We start from the raw sequence: 17470 nt of genomic DNA, 5'->3' as shown, positions 1-17470 counted from the left end.
TTAGTACAAAGTAATAAACAGGGGGAGGGAGCATGGTGACTACACCCCAGGGGAACAGAAGTATTTTTGAACTCAGCTAGCCTGGGGGTTTTGACAAAGCTCAGAGATATTCTGCAGTCCAATTTATGTACCAGGATATCAGAATCTTTCAAGATTCTTTAATAGCTGCATTAGTGCTAATTTTATGCTAATCTCTTACTGTGCACATCCATGATCATTAAGACTTCTGGAGATTGGATATTACACAAAATAGCTGATAATTTGTTAAATAGAGAGTTAATGGAAAATATCTGATAAATTTAAACATTAACTTTGTATTTGTTTCCTGTACAGCTGTACACAATAAGAAGTTATCTGGCTAGCATTAATGTACTCTAGTTTTGCATTATTGCTTTTGTTAACTAATACACCACAATAAGAAAGCAGATATTTTCAGAGAACACATGGTTATTCAGATGAGGAGTCCTGTTTCTTTCCAGTTCTGTATTACAGGTACACAACTGCTGCATAATCTGAGAGAAAAAAAATACTTTCTCCTCTTTGATTTACCTGAACCTCATTAAACTGCAGTTTAACTAGTGTAATTACTCCAGATTAGACCCATCTCCTGGAACAATTTTAAAATCTGTTGCCCATAACAATGCTGTCCTGCTGATAAAACTGAAAAACCTGTTGTTTCTTGGCTTTGCTGATCAACTTTACTTTTATTGACAAGGATAAATAACCCAAAGCAATCAAAACGGCACTAAATAAAATTCTCGATGTGCACAATTTGTTCTTTATGCAGCCTCGAGAGATAACAAACTCATGTGGTAGGGAGTTTTATAGAAATAGGCTTTAAGTTTCCACAATACCAGTATATATCTGCTTTTCTTGGAAGTTAAAATAGAGCTCTGCTTCCACAGAAAGATTTTTTTTTTTTGGTCTAAATTCAGTTCTCCTTAGAAATCTGTGCTCTGGAAGTAAATAAAATAATTACATTGAGAAAAATATTGTTTTGCAACTTCTGTAATTCTGTTCATATGCTGGGGAGGACCTGAGGGATCACTTTGATTGAGTTTTATTCCTTATGGTTCAAGGCACAAGGTTCTCCTTTCACTGTTGACTGCTCAACCAATTCTGCCCCTGAACCAATTCCAACAGTATTTATCAACATTACTTAGCTGGAAATCTTAATGTAGGATACATCTCAGTGACTCTCTTAGTACAAAAATGAGGGCACGAACTGGTACAAGTTTCCAACTGCAGCAAAGTTTTACTTGTATGGTTCCATATAACAGAGTTGGCCTGGAAAGTCTGGACCTGACACCACACACAGTCCCCTCCCAGCTCCCAGCCTGGGCATCTGCTACACTCCCACCACAGAGCACGTGGATAGATTGGACATCACCCAGCGTCCCCTGAGGACTGCAGTCAGCTCTGAAAGGGTTGTGTTACCTCGTGAGGGAGCTCCTGTTGTGCAGGACTCCTCCCTGGACACGTCTCACCTCTTGCACACTCACTCCTGCTGTTGAGAGTAGCTTTGATTAAGTAACTGCCACAAACCTACAGGGTCCAGTGTTCCCCATCCCCTCCTGGTGGTGCAGAGATGTGCAGTAGGACAGTCAGCAGTGCCCTACCATGTTAAAAATCACTCCTCGAATTGTGTAGACTGAGAGATCATGGAGAACTCATACAGGAAAAACTGTTTCTATCACAGTGTTTGAGATGATTGCTCATGACTTGTGCAGCCTGACTGCATGACTACAGCGTCTCCCATTTCTTACTCTTTACTAGATTTCTCATTACTACTTGGGGGTAAAAAAATTAAACACATTTAGTATTTTCAGCTTCCTCCCCTTTTCTCATAGTTCATCCTCTTTATAATTTACTATGTTCATGTTTGTTAATAGAAAAAGGAAGGTGCTAAAAAAACCCTGTAAGGATAATTGTCTATTCCAGGTTTACAAGTTATACTCGATGACAGTTTGTGCAGTTATTTATTCGTCTCTTAAACAAAAGAGACTATTTCCTCTCAAAAATCTTCCATTTTGATAATATAGTACCACAGCAATATATTATTCTGTTCTAAAAGAACATACTCATTAAAATATTGCATTCAGCTCCAGATTTCATATGTTGCTGTAAACTATATAGGGACACATAAATTGGTTTTTAATTAAACTTTTTCTCTCAGATTATTTTCTATTTGCCGATTCAATTTTCAGTGAATAACATATTATGTGGCTGTGCAGCTACCAAGCTTTCTGTGCTATTAGAAGAAAAAAGTTTTCTTGAGATCCCTCTTGGTCTTAAGGTGTAGTCAAGCCAAAGCACATTTAATTTTCTGTTCATAAAACATTTCCAGAAAGTGGAAGATCCCATTTGGAAATGACAAAATTTTTTATTTATAATATCAAATTTATAAGGTAAACTATCATAAATCAAACTTGATTAGCAGTAAGAAAGACAAGACAGATGCAGACCATAATTTTCAATATATTAGCAACGGGTAAAGTAATAGAATTTAAAAGAATTAGAATATACTCAAAAGACTGAAGGAAAATTTTTGGGTTTGCACCCATTAGTGTCTGTTAATATTATAAGTGATATTTTTCTATTTAGCTGTACAATAAAATGGGGATTTGAACCTACATATTTTAAGCATCCAAAATCCACTCTCTGGAGTTAGGGATGCACAAGGAAGATTAATTTTGACCTGTTCAGAGTGTTGTGAGGGGGAAAGAATAAAACATTGTTTGATGTGTTTACACATATTTTTCAAGCTCACTGTATTTCAGTTACCTACACACATTTTGCGCAAAAAAAAGAGCCACTTTCTTAAACAGATGCCATCACCACTTCTCATGCCCGATAGAAAATGATAGTTTTCATGGAAAAGTATGTCTGGAGTTCAGTCAAACATGCTATACTTCAGCTACCATTTTAGTGGGGAACATTTAATATTTATCCCAATTTATATTATTAGGCATAGGCAACTTTTTCCTGCTCTTTTTAGAGTTAAGTAAGAAAATTATGTTAATGCAATGATAAAGCTGCACATTTAGAGCATCAAAGGGTCAGGAGAGTAAACACCAGAAGTAATATTAGCTTTCAGTACTGGTACTGTATCATATTCCCTACTGTCCATTTTTGCCACTGTTTCTAGTTTAGTTTATTACCATTTACATAATAAAAATAAAACAAATTCTAAATGTGGAACAAACCCCCGTAGAAATCCAGGTTTACACACCTAGACAGTAATTTCAATGGTGAATATCACTGCAGCATGTTTCTATGTAGAAACATACTTCTTTGAGAACAGCCACACATGGTTCCATATGTATTGTCCATCAGAAATGTTCAGATGTAACCAGCTAACAAAGCTAACCTCTCCCTGCCCCTAAATGCTCCCCAACCACCTTCCCCCATCCATTAATTGCTACATATTAAAATGAGACTAAACCAGGGAAGTCAATTTAGTTCCTTCCAGACTCATCAGTAACAGATTTTGCAGACCCACAGGGCCCTCAGTTACTCTGAGCTGCTGCTCCATCCCCAGATGACACAACTAAACCCTCATTGCCTTCAGTGCCATTAAAGGCATGAACCGAGAAGAAAAGGCTTTACAGGCAACTCTGAAGGGCAAAGTGGCTACCAACACTCTCAGAGACACAGCTGAGACGGGCACTGGGTTGTTGTACATGCCCAGGACTCCCTGGTGGCAGCTGTACAGAAGTCTCCCTCTGCCCAACTCGCTGAAGCAGAGGAGTGTAAAATACATCTGTAGGAGGGGAGAGTTGTTGAACAGGAATCTGCTATTTGCACACATTCCTTCGTCAGTGTAAAACCTCCTTTTTTCCTCTACACTGGCACAACTGTACTGACTGATACAGCTAACACAATTTTCAGGCTTTTGCATTTAAAGTACTGTGAGAGCCAACTATCAATATGGCCATGAGTTTATTTCATCCTTTAAAACTCCAGAGGCCAGAAGTGACTGGCACGCTTGCAAGGACAGTGCTTTTCTCCAGTTTTAAATAAATGTGTCAGTTTTTCTGAACATTTCAGTCCCAGGCTGATAACATTTTTTGTTGGTTGTGTACTTGTTGTTCAGTTGGTTACAGCCAGCTGATAAATGGGTGAGGAGAAAGAGCCCAGTGTGGGCTTTCTTGACTATGGCTCTTTATTGGAACTAAGGTTCACCTCTTTCCCTGAATAATGGATGTACACAGCGAGAAAAACAAATCCCGATTCCTCTGAAAAAAAAAAACATTTTTCTTTAATCTCCCTTAGATCAGGCAATTTCCAGATGATTGTTTCTTCACTGCCTGAATTTCTAGATGGATTTCTGCTGGGCATTCTATAAGCTCTCTCACTTTTAATAGGTCATACATAATTTTTAGTATGATGGCTGCATACATATAGAGGCATTATGGTACTAAGGTACACTACAGCACTATCTTCAAATGTTTTGGTATAATCAAGTACTTCATCACCCTCCCAGCTGCTCAGTGGCACTTGGGGGGCTTTTTTGCCTCCTTTCCACGACATCTGTTCCTTCCTCACAGGTACCCTTCCTGAATTATATGCTGTTTGACGTGTTCACTCAGTTCTAAAATCCCACTCTTGTTTTAGTTAGATAGTCTTCAGAATTATTTCCTTCAGGAGCTAGAGGCTCAGTGAACCTACCTTTATATTCGCCCCTTGTGTTTTAAGTGCCTAGAACAAAATAGCCAAGTGTACAGAAAAATCAAGTCACAAAGTTCTGAACTTGTCCTGTGATAAATCTCTTCCAGGGTGAGGGATGCTCACTCACAGCTGGAAAATATTTACTTTTGAAAATGCAGGAATCCAAAACAACTAGCATATGTTAAGATGGGTCACATACTACATTATATCTTAATGAACAGACGTAAGTTTTACAAAGGTAACAAGATCTGCACAATTCTGTAAAGCTTTTTTTAAGATCCAAGAATATTTTCTTGCCAATATACACACACATGGGAACTCAGTCACCTCCAGTGATTGTACAATACTTTCATATATTAGAGTGACTAATGTGACCATTACTCTAGAATACCAATGTCTGGAATTGACAGCCAGACAGTATTTTATCTAATGTATTACATTAGGACAAATGGACAACATCCTCAAGGAGAAAATGGCATAATCCAAACAAATTCATAAGCAAAGTTACTTCAAGTGACAAGAAAACAGAAGATGTGATCTTTAGACATGAAAAAGGAGGAGGAGCAGCAGGAATATGTGTATATTGTTCAGGTAGGTCCTGCTGGAAGAGGCTGCCTGCACACTTTTCAGAGTGCTGCTGCCCTCCAGATGGGTGCAGAAACCAGCACGACAAAGTTTAACCAAACTGCTGTACCCCATTCAAGAGCAGAGCAAAAGCTCCACAGAATTAAGGAACTGCTGCAACAAATGAAAAGAATAATTATTCCCCCCAGCAAAATAATAACAAAAAAAAATAGTGGCATGTTCCCTGTGCATAAACCACAGTTTATATCCTGCCAAATGCTTTGAGTAGAGAAAAAGAACCTGCAATGACTTGAAATGGCACAAAGAAGAAAAAAGTAAAATTTGGTGAGACTTCCTTGACGGTGAATAAAAACATTCTGAGGTATCACAGTAAAAAAAAACTAAAAGATAAATATTTTTGACCTGCCAATGCAGGCATTCATGTTTAATGTCACTGTAGAGTGATATTTCAAAAAACTATTATTTAGATTTCTGTTATTTTAGTTAGCAAGGCTCAACAACAGCAATTCAGTCAGGCAGTTCCCTGCTCATTAACACTCCTCAGTATGGCACACTCAGTGTGTCACACAATAAAAGAGAAACTGTGCCACCTCTCAGGACCTTAATTACCACTGCAGCCACAGCTAACCCAGACAGCAGACCTCGTTCACTAAACCTACATTGCATTAGGTCACAAACTGGACTCCAGGACACTTCCCACTACAATTCATAATAGCTAAATATGATCAAAAGTTTCCAAAGATGTTAAATGTAATCACTGTTTTTGAGTCTAATCTGCTTAAAATAAAAGCTGGAGAACTGCCAAAGGCTGTTTAAAAGGAAAAAAAAATAGAAAAAAAACAACCAAGCACAGTTTATTTCATTTTTACCTTACCCCACAGCTGCCAAGTAAATTTAATAAGTCTTTGTTTTATGAAGAATCCTAAAAACAGTCCAAAAGCAATTTTATATAGCCAAAAGGTACTAAATAAATATACCTTCACTATAACACAAAACTACTTCTTTTTGGTCCCATAAAAGCAGTTCCAATTTTACATTTCATTCCTTTTGGTGTGTGTGTTAACATGCAACTTGTCCCCAAATTGGAAAGGCTCTGCAAAATTACCAAGACTTTCTTAATATCCTAAATGCTTCCCAGTTGCCCTCCTTTCATACTTATCTGTGTAACTACTTCCAGCTTATGCACAATGCTGACTTCTCTTCTGCTCCAAAAATTCTCTTTCCTATTTTTCTTCAGGTCTATTTCTGCAAACTTCTGATTTTCTCCAGGCTGTTCTCCTAACCACAGCCTTCTCTTCATTCCCTACAGAAGAAATGCCTGGTTTGCCAACCTACAGGCCCAGTTCATCCACAACATCTGCTTTCTCTGCTATTATGTGTTGCTGTGGGCATTCCTGGCAGGAAAGGACTGACCAACTTGACATCTTTTTCTATAAATGTTTCTACCCTTCAGCTTTGACATCTTCCTAGCTAAAATACTCTAATTCTCTGCCCTGGCAGAAATGTATGCTTGTAATCCTAGATTTCTTTATGCTATTTCTGTCTTTTTTGTTTTGAACCATTTTCTCTTTTTTTGTAACATTTTCTCCTTTTTTTCCCTGTATATCTGATGATTTCTTCAGCAAATATATGCCTAGAAGCTGCTTTTCCTTATGTCATTCTTTGCTGCCTTCCACCTCTTCGTGACCAACAAGATGTAACATTTTCATCACTCTTCATGCTTTATCCCTATTTGCTCCAGTAACTCTTCCCCCTCAATCTCACTGCCATTCCAATGCCATTCCCCCAACATGTCACATCTGTCCTGCTCTTCTGTCTTTTAGCACATAGCTCTTCCTGGAAGTGTAACCTAATTCCTAGCAAAAAGCTTAGTGACAGTCAATATCCCAGCCTCCTCTTTCACCCTCAGACCTGGTTTAAAAGTACTGATCATACTCTGTTCAATATCTTTCCCTCCCTTGGCCCTGCTTTCTCCTGATTCTCTCCCTGCCTCTCTAATTCTCTTCTATATGTTGTTCACAAGAACCTTATGGTTCAACCTTTAGATCTCTTTCTTCCTCTGTGCCAGAGTCACCTCTGCACCAAGGAGTCACAAATTCACTACCCTGCTTCAGATCCTTTTAATCAACAAGAGGGAAAATCTGTCCTCCTTACCTCAAATGACAAAATCTAACCAATATTACCAGCCAAAAACTCTTTCTAAACTAAGTCACATACAAATTCAATACAACATCTACCACATACTGTTTCTCATCCACTGATCTAAAAATTTGGTCTTGCACTTCCATTTTACATAATTTCTCTTTCTGGTCAATTTATGCCCTCTCTGAGCTTATTAACAGTAACAACTCTGCAGCAAAAGTAATTTAGCTTGCTTTTTGCTTCAGTCACACTACTCTATTCTTGGCATTCGCTATCCAGATTTCCTTTCCTGGTTGCATCCAATTCCACAATTCCATGTGAATGCACACTTTGGAGGAATGAGTACTGTGTACAGAAGTTTGAGGCATTTCTGTGAGCTATCTGAGGCAATATCAGCTAATTTATTAATTTCAGAGTGTGCACATGTAATTCTGATTAATGTTAACAGGAATTGAACATGCATAAGACCCCCCAGTCAGTTCAACTGTCATAGACCATGGGACAAGTCTCCTCCTCCTCCTCACAAAATGTAATCGAGGAAGGCAATGTGGTATCCAAAAGGCATGGCCCAGACTTAGCTCAGAGTATTCAGAGAAGTCCTCTGATTTAGCAGTCTCTTCCATTTCACTGCAAATTAGTATAGTTCTTTAATATTTTTAATACAAAAAAGCATTAAGTGAAAAAGTGGAAGTAGTGAAAATTTTAGAAGTATCCAGAGCTACACACATTTTACCTTGTATAAATTTAATACAAAGACAGTCAAAATCAAAAGAAAATAATACCTCCAGGTACTACTAATCACGTAGTATGGCAATATAACTCTCATGTTATACTACAGTACAATCATGATGTACTTATTACTCATTACTCAACAGTTTAAATTAAATTTTATTTTATTTATTAGTAAATAACAGGCAAAAACCCAGTAAGAATTATACAGACAATTGTACTTCCTACTCACATATAAATACAATCATTCTAATATTATCTGTTTACCTCTGGTTGTTATAAAGTACCTGTCACTTATGTCTTGCTTCAGACAGCGATTAAGTCTTCTTTGGTGTGCAACTAAACCAACCCTAATTAAAGTCAATGGGAGCTTTTCCACATACTTAATGGCTGTTGGTTGGGACCCAAAAGTAATTGTGTAAAGAGCATAGTATGTCACTAAACAATAAATTGACTCTGCCTTTGAAAGAAATATCAGAAGTGCATTACAGGCTTCTCATTCCACAACCAGTTGCTGAAGTCAGGTGCCCAAATGGCCACCCAAGCCTTTGATAAACAGTGAAATGATTATGCACAAATCCTGCTAATCCTGCTCTTGCTGAAGATGTTGCTGAAACTCCCACAGGGCCTAATATCTGCCTACCAGACACCACGTGGAGCACGCACACAGTAGCGAGAAATACACTTTACCATATATTACTACGCATTAAAGGTGCAGTTTTTCCTCAACAGCAGATCTCAACACCTAAAGATCCTGCCTAGCACAACAGCCAGTCATTCACGAAAGCAGTTTTTAGGATCCAACTTGTCTTAAAATGTCAGTTACAGTTGCTCTCAGCTTTTTTCCATAGGTCAAATCAATGAGCAGGCCAGTATCCCACCCGGATATAGGTCAAACAAAAATGAAAGAACAAACTTGGCCTGAAAACAAAATTTCAGTTTCCATTTTCTTAGAGAAATACACTTACCAGAGAGGCTTTCTTGTAATAAAAATAATTCAGCTATCAAATTTTTCCTTTTATGAGCAGAATTGCTGGACCAAAGCTTTCCTGGAAGTGAAAGGAGGTGAGGGAGCATTTGTCCAGCAGGGCACCATCACTGGATGAAAGACACCCCAGGCTGGTAAAAATATGAGCATTTCCAGTGATTCACAATGGGCATATCAGCAACTAACAGCTATTTCAAGAGGTGAAATGGGGTAGTATGGACATAGTCATACCCATGAGACACTGCTACAAGGCACAGGGCAAGAGAGCAGAAAATGGCCAAGCTACTGTCTGCCCAAGCAAGCTGACAAAGTTGACTGCACCAACCTCATCACCATATTGTAAATATGGACTCAGTTGCAATGCTTTTGTCTGTACACAGTTTGTGAATTTTAATTGATTGACAAGTGCTCAGATTGACTCTAGACATTAATATCCTGTTTCCTCTTACTGAAAGACTGAGAGGAAGAGAAAAATGATTACTTTATACAGTCATTCCACTTAGGTCTTCCTAGATTTTAGGATTTTTACATTCCCATTACTTTTCTTGATTTAAGCGAGGTACTATTACTACCATCACCCTACTCAGAAGACTTTTAAGTCAGAAAGACCACTAGCTATTTAAATCTGACCTTCATTTAATTCAATTACGAGTCTAATAACTTAAGTATCTGCTTTCTAATTAAACTATATTGAGCCTGATATTGAGTAACACAATGGCTCTTCTGCTGCGACCTACAAGGCCATGACAAAGTGATCCTCAGGTAGTGAGTGTACAAAGCCTAGGATTTTCTTTTCAATTATAACATCTTTTTGGTATTTTCAATTACAATTACTTTTTCAAGCACATCTTCCAAATCAGCATTATCATAGCCTAAAAAATTCATTGCATCTACCAATATCTCATTTCAATAGTTAATCAGACCACTATTTAAAAACAAACAGACAAAAAACACTCACAAAACCAGAAAGCCCTTTTTCAGATGTGACCTCTTTTTTTGTCCTTTTTAACAGAATTAAAGTACCCTTTCTGTGTATTGTTTTCCTGCCTATAACACATTTAGATATCTTGATCAAGTTATCTCCTAATAAACTTTTGATAAAATGTGCTGTCTTGGCTTATCAAATGCTTCACTGCAAGTATTTTCTCCACTTTCTCAAATAAGTTTATGGTTCTTTGCTGCACCATTTAACTTTTTACAACATTTATTTTTGAAAAACAAAAAACGGATAAATACACAACAGCTGCTTGCTCTTATGGTACAGAACCCCCACTTAAAAATTAGGACATATTAAAAACTGATGACAGTTGAGGGGGATGGCATGTGTGGTTTAGGTTGTGTTGTGGGTTTTTCCGGTAGTGTTTTGTTTCTGTTAAAAAAAACCAAGAAAACCCAGAAGCTAGGAGTTATTCCATGCACAACCCATAAATGCTGCCACCCAGGCGAGCACTATAAAGACTCAAGTGAGGGAACAGCTAATCTTTACACCAGGAAACAGGACCTTCAATGCCTCTGCTGCTGAATCTCTACACAGCCCGAGCCCCTCTGCAGCGAGGTCACAAGGCTGGTACCCAGGTCCTCCTGCCTCCTCAGCTCTACTTGTTTACAGTACCCTATAAGAGAGATTAATAACATTTTTTAAGGAATAGCAGAAGACAGTGTGACAGGTATGCCATCTCTTTCTAATGTAAGCACACCCAAACAGAATTTCTGACCCAGAGTATTGCCCCAGTCACTTCCCCACACAAATCTTGCACCCAGTCTAGCAAGGACTATAAAAGATATCAGCACTTGAGGAATACGGAACTACACAGCAACCCTGGCTGCACATGGGTCTGTCATTCTAGCACTCAACACCTAGGACTGCTTCCCTACTTCAAATCTAGCTCATGCTGTTGCTAAAAAGGCCACATACTATGCACAGTGACTGAAAGGCACCACATAAAATAATGCAACATTATGCAGACAGCTTGAAAAAAAATTATCATCTTTGTCTGTTGGTTCTGAATGAATGCTATTTGTGTGACGTTTTGGACAAGACTGTAGAGGTAACTTTAGTTTAATGACTAATTAGCAAACTTCTGCAGGAATATCACGGCAGTGTATTAGACAAACTGTCACATCATAGCCATGCCAGGTTTCTTCTGACACTTCCCTTGCACTCACTGTCTCTTTTTGGGTTGGCAGAGCAAGGATGTTGCTTATGCTACAAAAACTCATTATGTTTAGAAACAACAAACAAAACGTGGGAGCCATAAATATTTACAGCACAAAACATAAAACATGAAAGGCATAGTCTGTGGAATAATCCACCCTCTTGGACTTAGAAGCAATTTCTGTTCCATCTTCATATCTGAGCCTCTCAGTAGCACAAGCCTGAACTGGTCAACATGCTTCCTTTCTCCAAGTGACCCTCCTGCCAGGCTTTATCCCACAGTTTAATGGATCAACTTCAGAATGAGAACACCACAGTTACGATATGAAACATCTCTTTTGCTCTAAAAGCAGTGAGTAAATTATATGAAGTGCTTTGGCATCCATAGAAAAATAAGGACACCCACATCCGGCATACAGATAATATTCTCTTTCCTGTTGAGAATCAAGCTACTTCACTTCTTTAACAGAAGTTGTTTACTGTATGTGGTTTGTACCTATTTATATGCTGTTTATTGCAAGTAAGCAATGAAACTGGCCTTTGGAAGAGTCTTACTGAGTATTCCAGCAGTCAGTATATCTGTTTGATCAGACAAGAAATTAGCACTTTTACCATTACTAACCTTATGCTTTGCCAGGACAAATTGCTGTGACAGGGCTCAAGGACTAGCAATACAGCCACTTGAAAAAACAGTGGTTTCTCCTACTCTTGGGAGATTTTCTGATGGTTCAGGCAGTGTAACATTGAATTTTAGTGATTTTAGTTGTTTTTTTTTAAGAAGTTAGATAATATCCACCTCCATTACTGAGTGCCTGAATACAAGCTGAGTGAGAAAACTGGTGACAGGATAACACTATCAACTCCCCCTTCACCAGATAAATAATCCACACACAAATCTCTCAGCTACCTGGGAAGCACCGTCTGCAGCTGAAGTGGTTAGCATGTGCTTTGTTAGGTATGATGTTTGTCATTTATTTAGTACACATTGCCACAGTCTGAGGAAGAAGTGTTTAAAAATAATGTCAATAGACAAAGGATCTTACTCAAGAGTCACCTACCTAACCTTGCTGTTCTCCCTGAGGCAAAAGCACATATGAATTCATTCAGGGCCATCTATTATATATGCAGGGAAGTGTTTAGCAAACAAAATGAGGAGGAGTTACTCCCTACACAAGGTCTGAAGGATCATGTGTAATAACTAGAAGCTGAATTTCAAGATTTCAGAAATTCTCATTTAAAAGTACCTGGAGCAAACTCTAAACAGGGAATGATAAGAGAAGTAATGGGTGTACCAATTTGGGTACTGTGTCCTATTTCTGACAGGAAGCACAATACATCTTGTATTAAAGATTAGGACAAGAGCAAGCCACCCCAGTAACAAAGCACAATAGCCAGCAGAGATAGTGTTAGCATTAACTCTCAATTTCCTGATTGCTGTCAGCCACTTTCACAGCAAGTCTTTTCCATGTATTCTCTAATTTCCTTAACTTTAAAAAGGAATTATTTGAAAAGGAATAGGTTGAGAAGTTATTAGTTTAAAAGACTGACATAACCATCCTCTTTCAATTTTTCTTTTTTCTTGCCTTCCTTCACTTTACAGGTTTTAGTGTAGAATTCTTCATACATCTCTTTAAAAAGCCTATCTCCCCCCCTTATCACCTTATCATCTCTTCTTCAATTGTAACCTTCTTATTATTTTCCTTATATCTTCTTTGCTCACCTCATTTCTCCCCTTAAAATAATCCTTTTTGTTCTTTATTTTCTGCCCCCATATTTCCCCATTATGTCAAATTTATTCCTGTCTACCAAACCTTCAGGCAACTTATTCTACCAAATATTTCAGTACTGGGGTGGCAGGGGAGCTCAAGGGAAGAATTCCCACTCATTTGTAAAATTCTTATGACCAGCAATAAGACCTGTAAGACTTTTCCCCTTTATTACACTGTGAGAGAACAGCTGGGATAGAGAACAGCAACACTGTTCAACTATGCAGGGTCATTTAGGACCCTGGTTCAGTTAAAGCAAATCAGAAATGGACAATAAAAGATTAGGAAACAGTTACAGGACTCTCTATCTAACTCTACTTTTCACTGCAAATCCAGCCCAAACAATTCATCAGTTCTTTTTTTTTTTTTTTTTAAGCAAGATCCATCCCTTCTGGTCTAGTGCCCAATGACAGAACTTCTCTACAAAGACTTTTTTTTAAAAAAAGTTGCAAATTAACATATCACAGCAGCACCTCCCACATATATATTTATATATTTGAGTGACTCCTCCAATGTTATACCGGAACATTTAAAAACATGCTACGTTTTTCTTAATTTTTAAATTATTTACTCAGATTTGTTAAACACGCAGCATGAGGCAACTGAAACATGACCAGTAAGAGAAGTTCTAGGGGCAAAAAATCCACCCCAGAATACATGTTTTTTTCTGATGAGAAAATACAGTGCTGACACTCTGCATGACTTTTTATAGGCAACTACATATGTACAGTGATATCAAGCATACAGCACATCTTCCTTTGCTTCAGTAAAGGGTTGCTACTAAGGAGTTGCGTATTTTCATTTTGATTGCCTGGAATAAGAATGGAAATGTGTAAGGAATTAATGAGTTTATTCAGTCACAGTCGTACGTTCGGACCTTTTCAAAGGCTTGTTCTGCTTGTGCAGTCATGCTTTTAAATTATCTTTCATTATTAATATAGCTCCTATTAGTAGCTCTGCTTAGTAAAATACTTCTTTTAATTTGCACCTAATATGAAAAACTGACAAATGTTTTGACAATATTATCCAGTTCATTTTGTCTCTTGAATGTAACAATTTGCTTCCACAATAGTAGACTAAATATCCTGCATGTGATGATTGGCAGTGGGAGCACATGGACAACTGTCAGATAAGGGACAGGCAAAAGATAAAGCTACCTCTTGATAAAAGAAAAAAAAAATCATTCTAATAATTTAACATACTATTTTTTTATCTGTGCAGTTGTATTTTAACTAAACTTTAATTTCAATTAAAAAGCCAACGTACAAGTTACACAGTTCCACAAGATGACACTCAATACAATGCATTAAAACAGCCAAAGGCAAATAAAAAAGGGGAAAAAAAACCCTCTAAAACCACAGAAGAAAACTCAGAGAAGTATCAGAGAACTCTAGCAGTTGTTAAAGCACTAAGGCTGGATCACTGTCAGCTCTGGATTCAGTACTGCCTTTGGGTAGGGGCTTTTTTTCCCTAGAAACTAGTTTTCTCCCTTTCTAGCACTCTGGAGATTCTGTGTGAAAAATGACCCAATTGAAGTCAGTTTTGTCATTCTCCTTAAAGGTAAGCTCTCAACTCTGATTTTTATATTCTATGCTATTTCTATAGCATAGCATTTATTTAGCAAATACAATCAAAGTGATTTATGGCTTGAGAAGTCTTTTTTCAATGAAGACATAAAGTTTCCTGAAATTCATATTTGGTGAACATTTTCTTAGAATAGGACATGCTTAATGATAGATTTCTGACAACATCTGGATATCTCCAAGTTACTGGGAGAACAAAGAGGAGATACAAACACTGAGACTTGCCAGTGCCTCTCCTTTCTTCTTAAGTGGATGGGCAAATTCCTTAAAATGGCAGCATTATGCTTCTGGCATGCTCCTTTCTTCCCCTCCCTCCTCAGGTTTTCTGTGGCTTCATAAGATTGTGTTAGATACAGGCAATCTTCTCTGAGACAAAGAGCTGATTTCTCACAGTCACAGAGAAATAATTAGGTTTACCAGGGATAGATTCTGCTACCTTATTCCACATACACCAGAAGTCAGTAAGTAGATGAGACCTCAAAATGATTTATCACCTGAAAGAAAGCTGATGGTGGAGCACTGCTGTACGTGAGGCTGAAAAGAAAGAAGCGATGTGTACATGGAGTTCTTCCAGTATGAGCAGTTTTTCACTTGTCAAAAATCCATTTCATGTGCCTCCCTGCTTTCTGCTCATCTGGTTTTGTTAGCTCCTTTCAGAGTTAATACCAAGCCTCAGAACTACAGATCACAATGGACGTGTTGGTGGGATTGTATCTGCTTATGTCAATAACTACTTTGATCTGCCATCTTCACACACCACCTAAATGTTTACTGTATAATTTCCTCCTAAAGGACGACATGAAGTGGGCAATAGTTTAGATGCTCTGCAGTGCTCTGCACAGATAACCACTGACCTTATAATACACCTGTAACCTCTCTGTATTCAGCTCCCTTCTTCCACAAACGTACCTCCTCACCAGCTTTTACTGAATCTAATCTCTGGGCAGAGGAACTGGGACTGTTACACTGCACACTTGCTTTCAGCAACAGAGGAAGTGTTGAAAGGCACTTATTGATTGCATGCAAAGTGTATGACTACAATTTCCATATTTTAGTCCAGGATCTAAATTAGTTCTAGTAATTCTTTAGCAGATCAATAAGTACTGTAAAAATCTGATAAAAATCCAACAGCTGCATATGCAAAAATTATTGCATTTCTTACCAGTCCATGGTGTTACCCACTGACTGCTAAATTTTCACCCTCAGCAGTGTGTGGGTTACAGAGGCCCCGGGGTCCACATAAGCCATTTCTGCAGTGAGTCAAGTAGTTATGAGAAAGGTCAGTTCTGTGCACTAAGTTAGAAGAATAGAATATTTATTCCCCTACTTCAAGTATAGCTCACTTTTCCCCTTAATATCCATTCCTGCCACATGGTAGAAGAGTTTATTATGTTATACTTAAAATATGACCTTAATCCTTTTCTCCATGAGACTGGTACTATATGTACATGCATGTACAAAATACAACACAGCTCAGACACACCTGCTTATAATACAAAGGTTCATACTAAAAGGCTAAAAGTGCTTTTGTATGTCTCCTACTTCAATAAATATTGCAATTACAAACTCAGAAGAAAACCTGTAGAATATGATTCACAATTATTATTCAGATTTTTCTTGTTTGTATATACACTTCCACACATGCTTAATAAAATGAAACTGTTGAATAGCAGTATATCCATCAAAACACAAAGATCCAACAGTAAATGATGTTACATTTACAGCAGGAATAACATATAGTATTTTGCATCTTAAAATAAGTTGTATAGGCAGCATCATGCCATAAAAGGAGTTATTCCAAATAAACTCTCACGTCTCTTGGGAAATATGCCAAGTTATTCATTCTGCAGTTATATGTCAGAATACTATAGGACAGACTGTGTAGAAGTCTGTATCTAGATATGTACAAAAATCCTCAGGAATTTCTTTCTCCTCTTACATTTCCTCTTTTAAATTCTTCAAAGCCTCTCACCACTCAAGCAGTTAGTTCCTCATAAGTTCCTTCAGCACCTGTAGTATCACCAGATGTGGGGCAAATAAATTAGACCTTGCTGAAGAAAAGTAAATAGCTAGCACTGTAAGCTGCAGGTAATTACACTCAGCCCTTGATATTTTTCTCCCTGAAAGAAATATCTGATTTGGAAAGCAAAGAACAATTTTAATATCCCTCAAACAGTTTAAAGGATTAATTTGACATGCGTCTGTATACAGGCTACAGTGGCCTTTTTTTTTAGTAATTATTTTTTTTAATTCACTTCACACACAATGGCCACAAAAAACACTTTTAGTTTACCAAAATATGGGTTTTAAAGTTAACGTAAAACTGATTTGACTGCTTATCCTCCCAAAGAGTTTCTGCAGACACAGACTTGGCAGGCTTTAATCAGGTCTCAGGTAGAGCCTACAACAAAACTCTGCCACTTCTCTTGTTTCTCTCATCCTGAATTACAAACTATTTTAGTTTTATAGGCATTAATTCTGCTACTCGTGCAGCTCAGAGAGGATTTGAAAGACCTAAACTTCACCAAAGGAGCAGGACCAACTGAAGTTAGATTCTTGTTCTGGAAAAAGTGAAGTCAGTGAGTGAAAACATGCAGATTTTAACGACCTAACCAGATTTCTGGTTTACTATCCAGACCCTCAGTAAATGTGCTACTGGATCTTTCCTTTCCTAAGTATCCCAGAGTGTGGTTACCAAGGCAAAAAGAGATGAAAGCGAAGTGACATAATGAATTGCCCTGTCTCTGCAGAAGACATGGTAAATTGTAAAACAAACTTGTATGGCAAATTAATAAGCTCAAACACAAGGCAAGGCACTTCAGAAGAACAATGTGGACTGCTCCTTGAGTGT

The sequence above is a fragment of the Pseudopipra pipra genome, chromosome 12 (assembly GCF_036250125.1).
Source record: "Pseudopipra pipra isolate bDixPip1 chromosome 12, bDixPip1.hap1, whole genome shotgun sequence".
Taxonomy (NCBI): domain Eukaryota; kingdom Metazoa; phylum Chordata; class Aves; order Passeriformes; family Pipridae; genus Pseudopipra; species Pseudopipra pipra.
Note: the sequence above shows the minus strand (reverse complement) of the source record.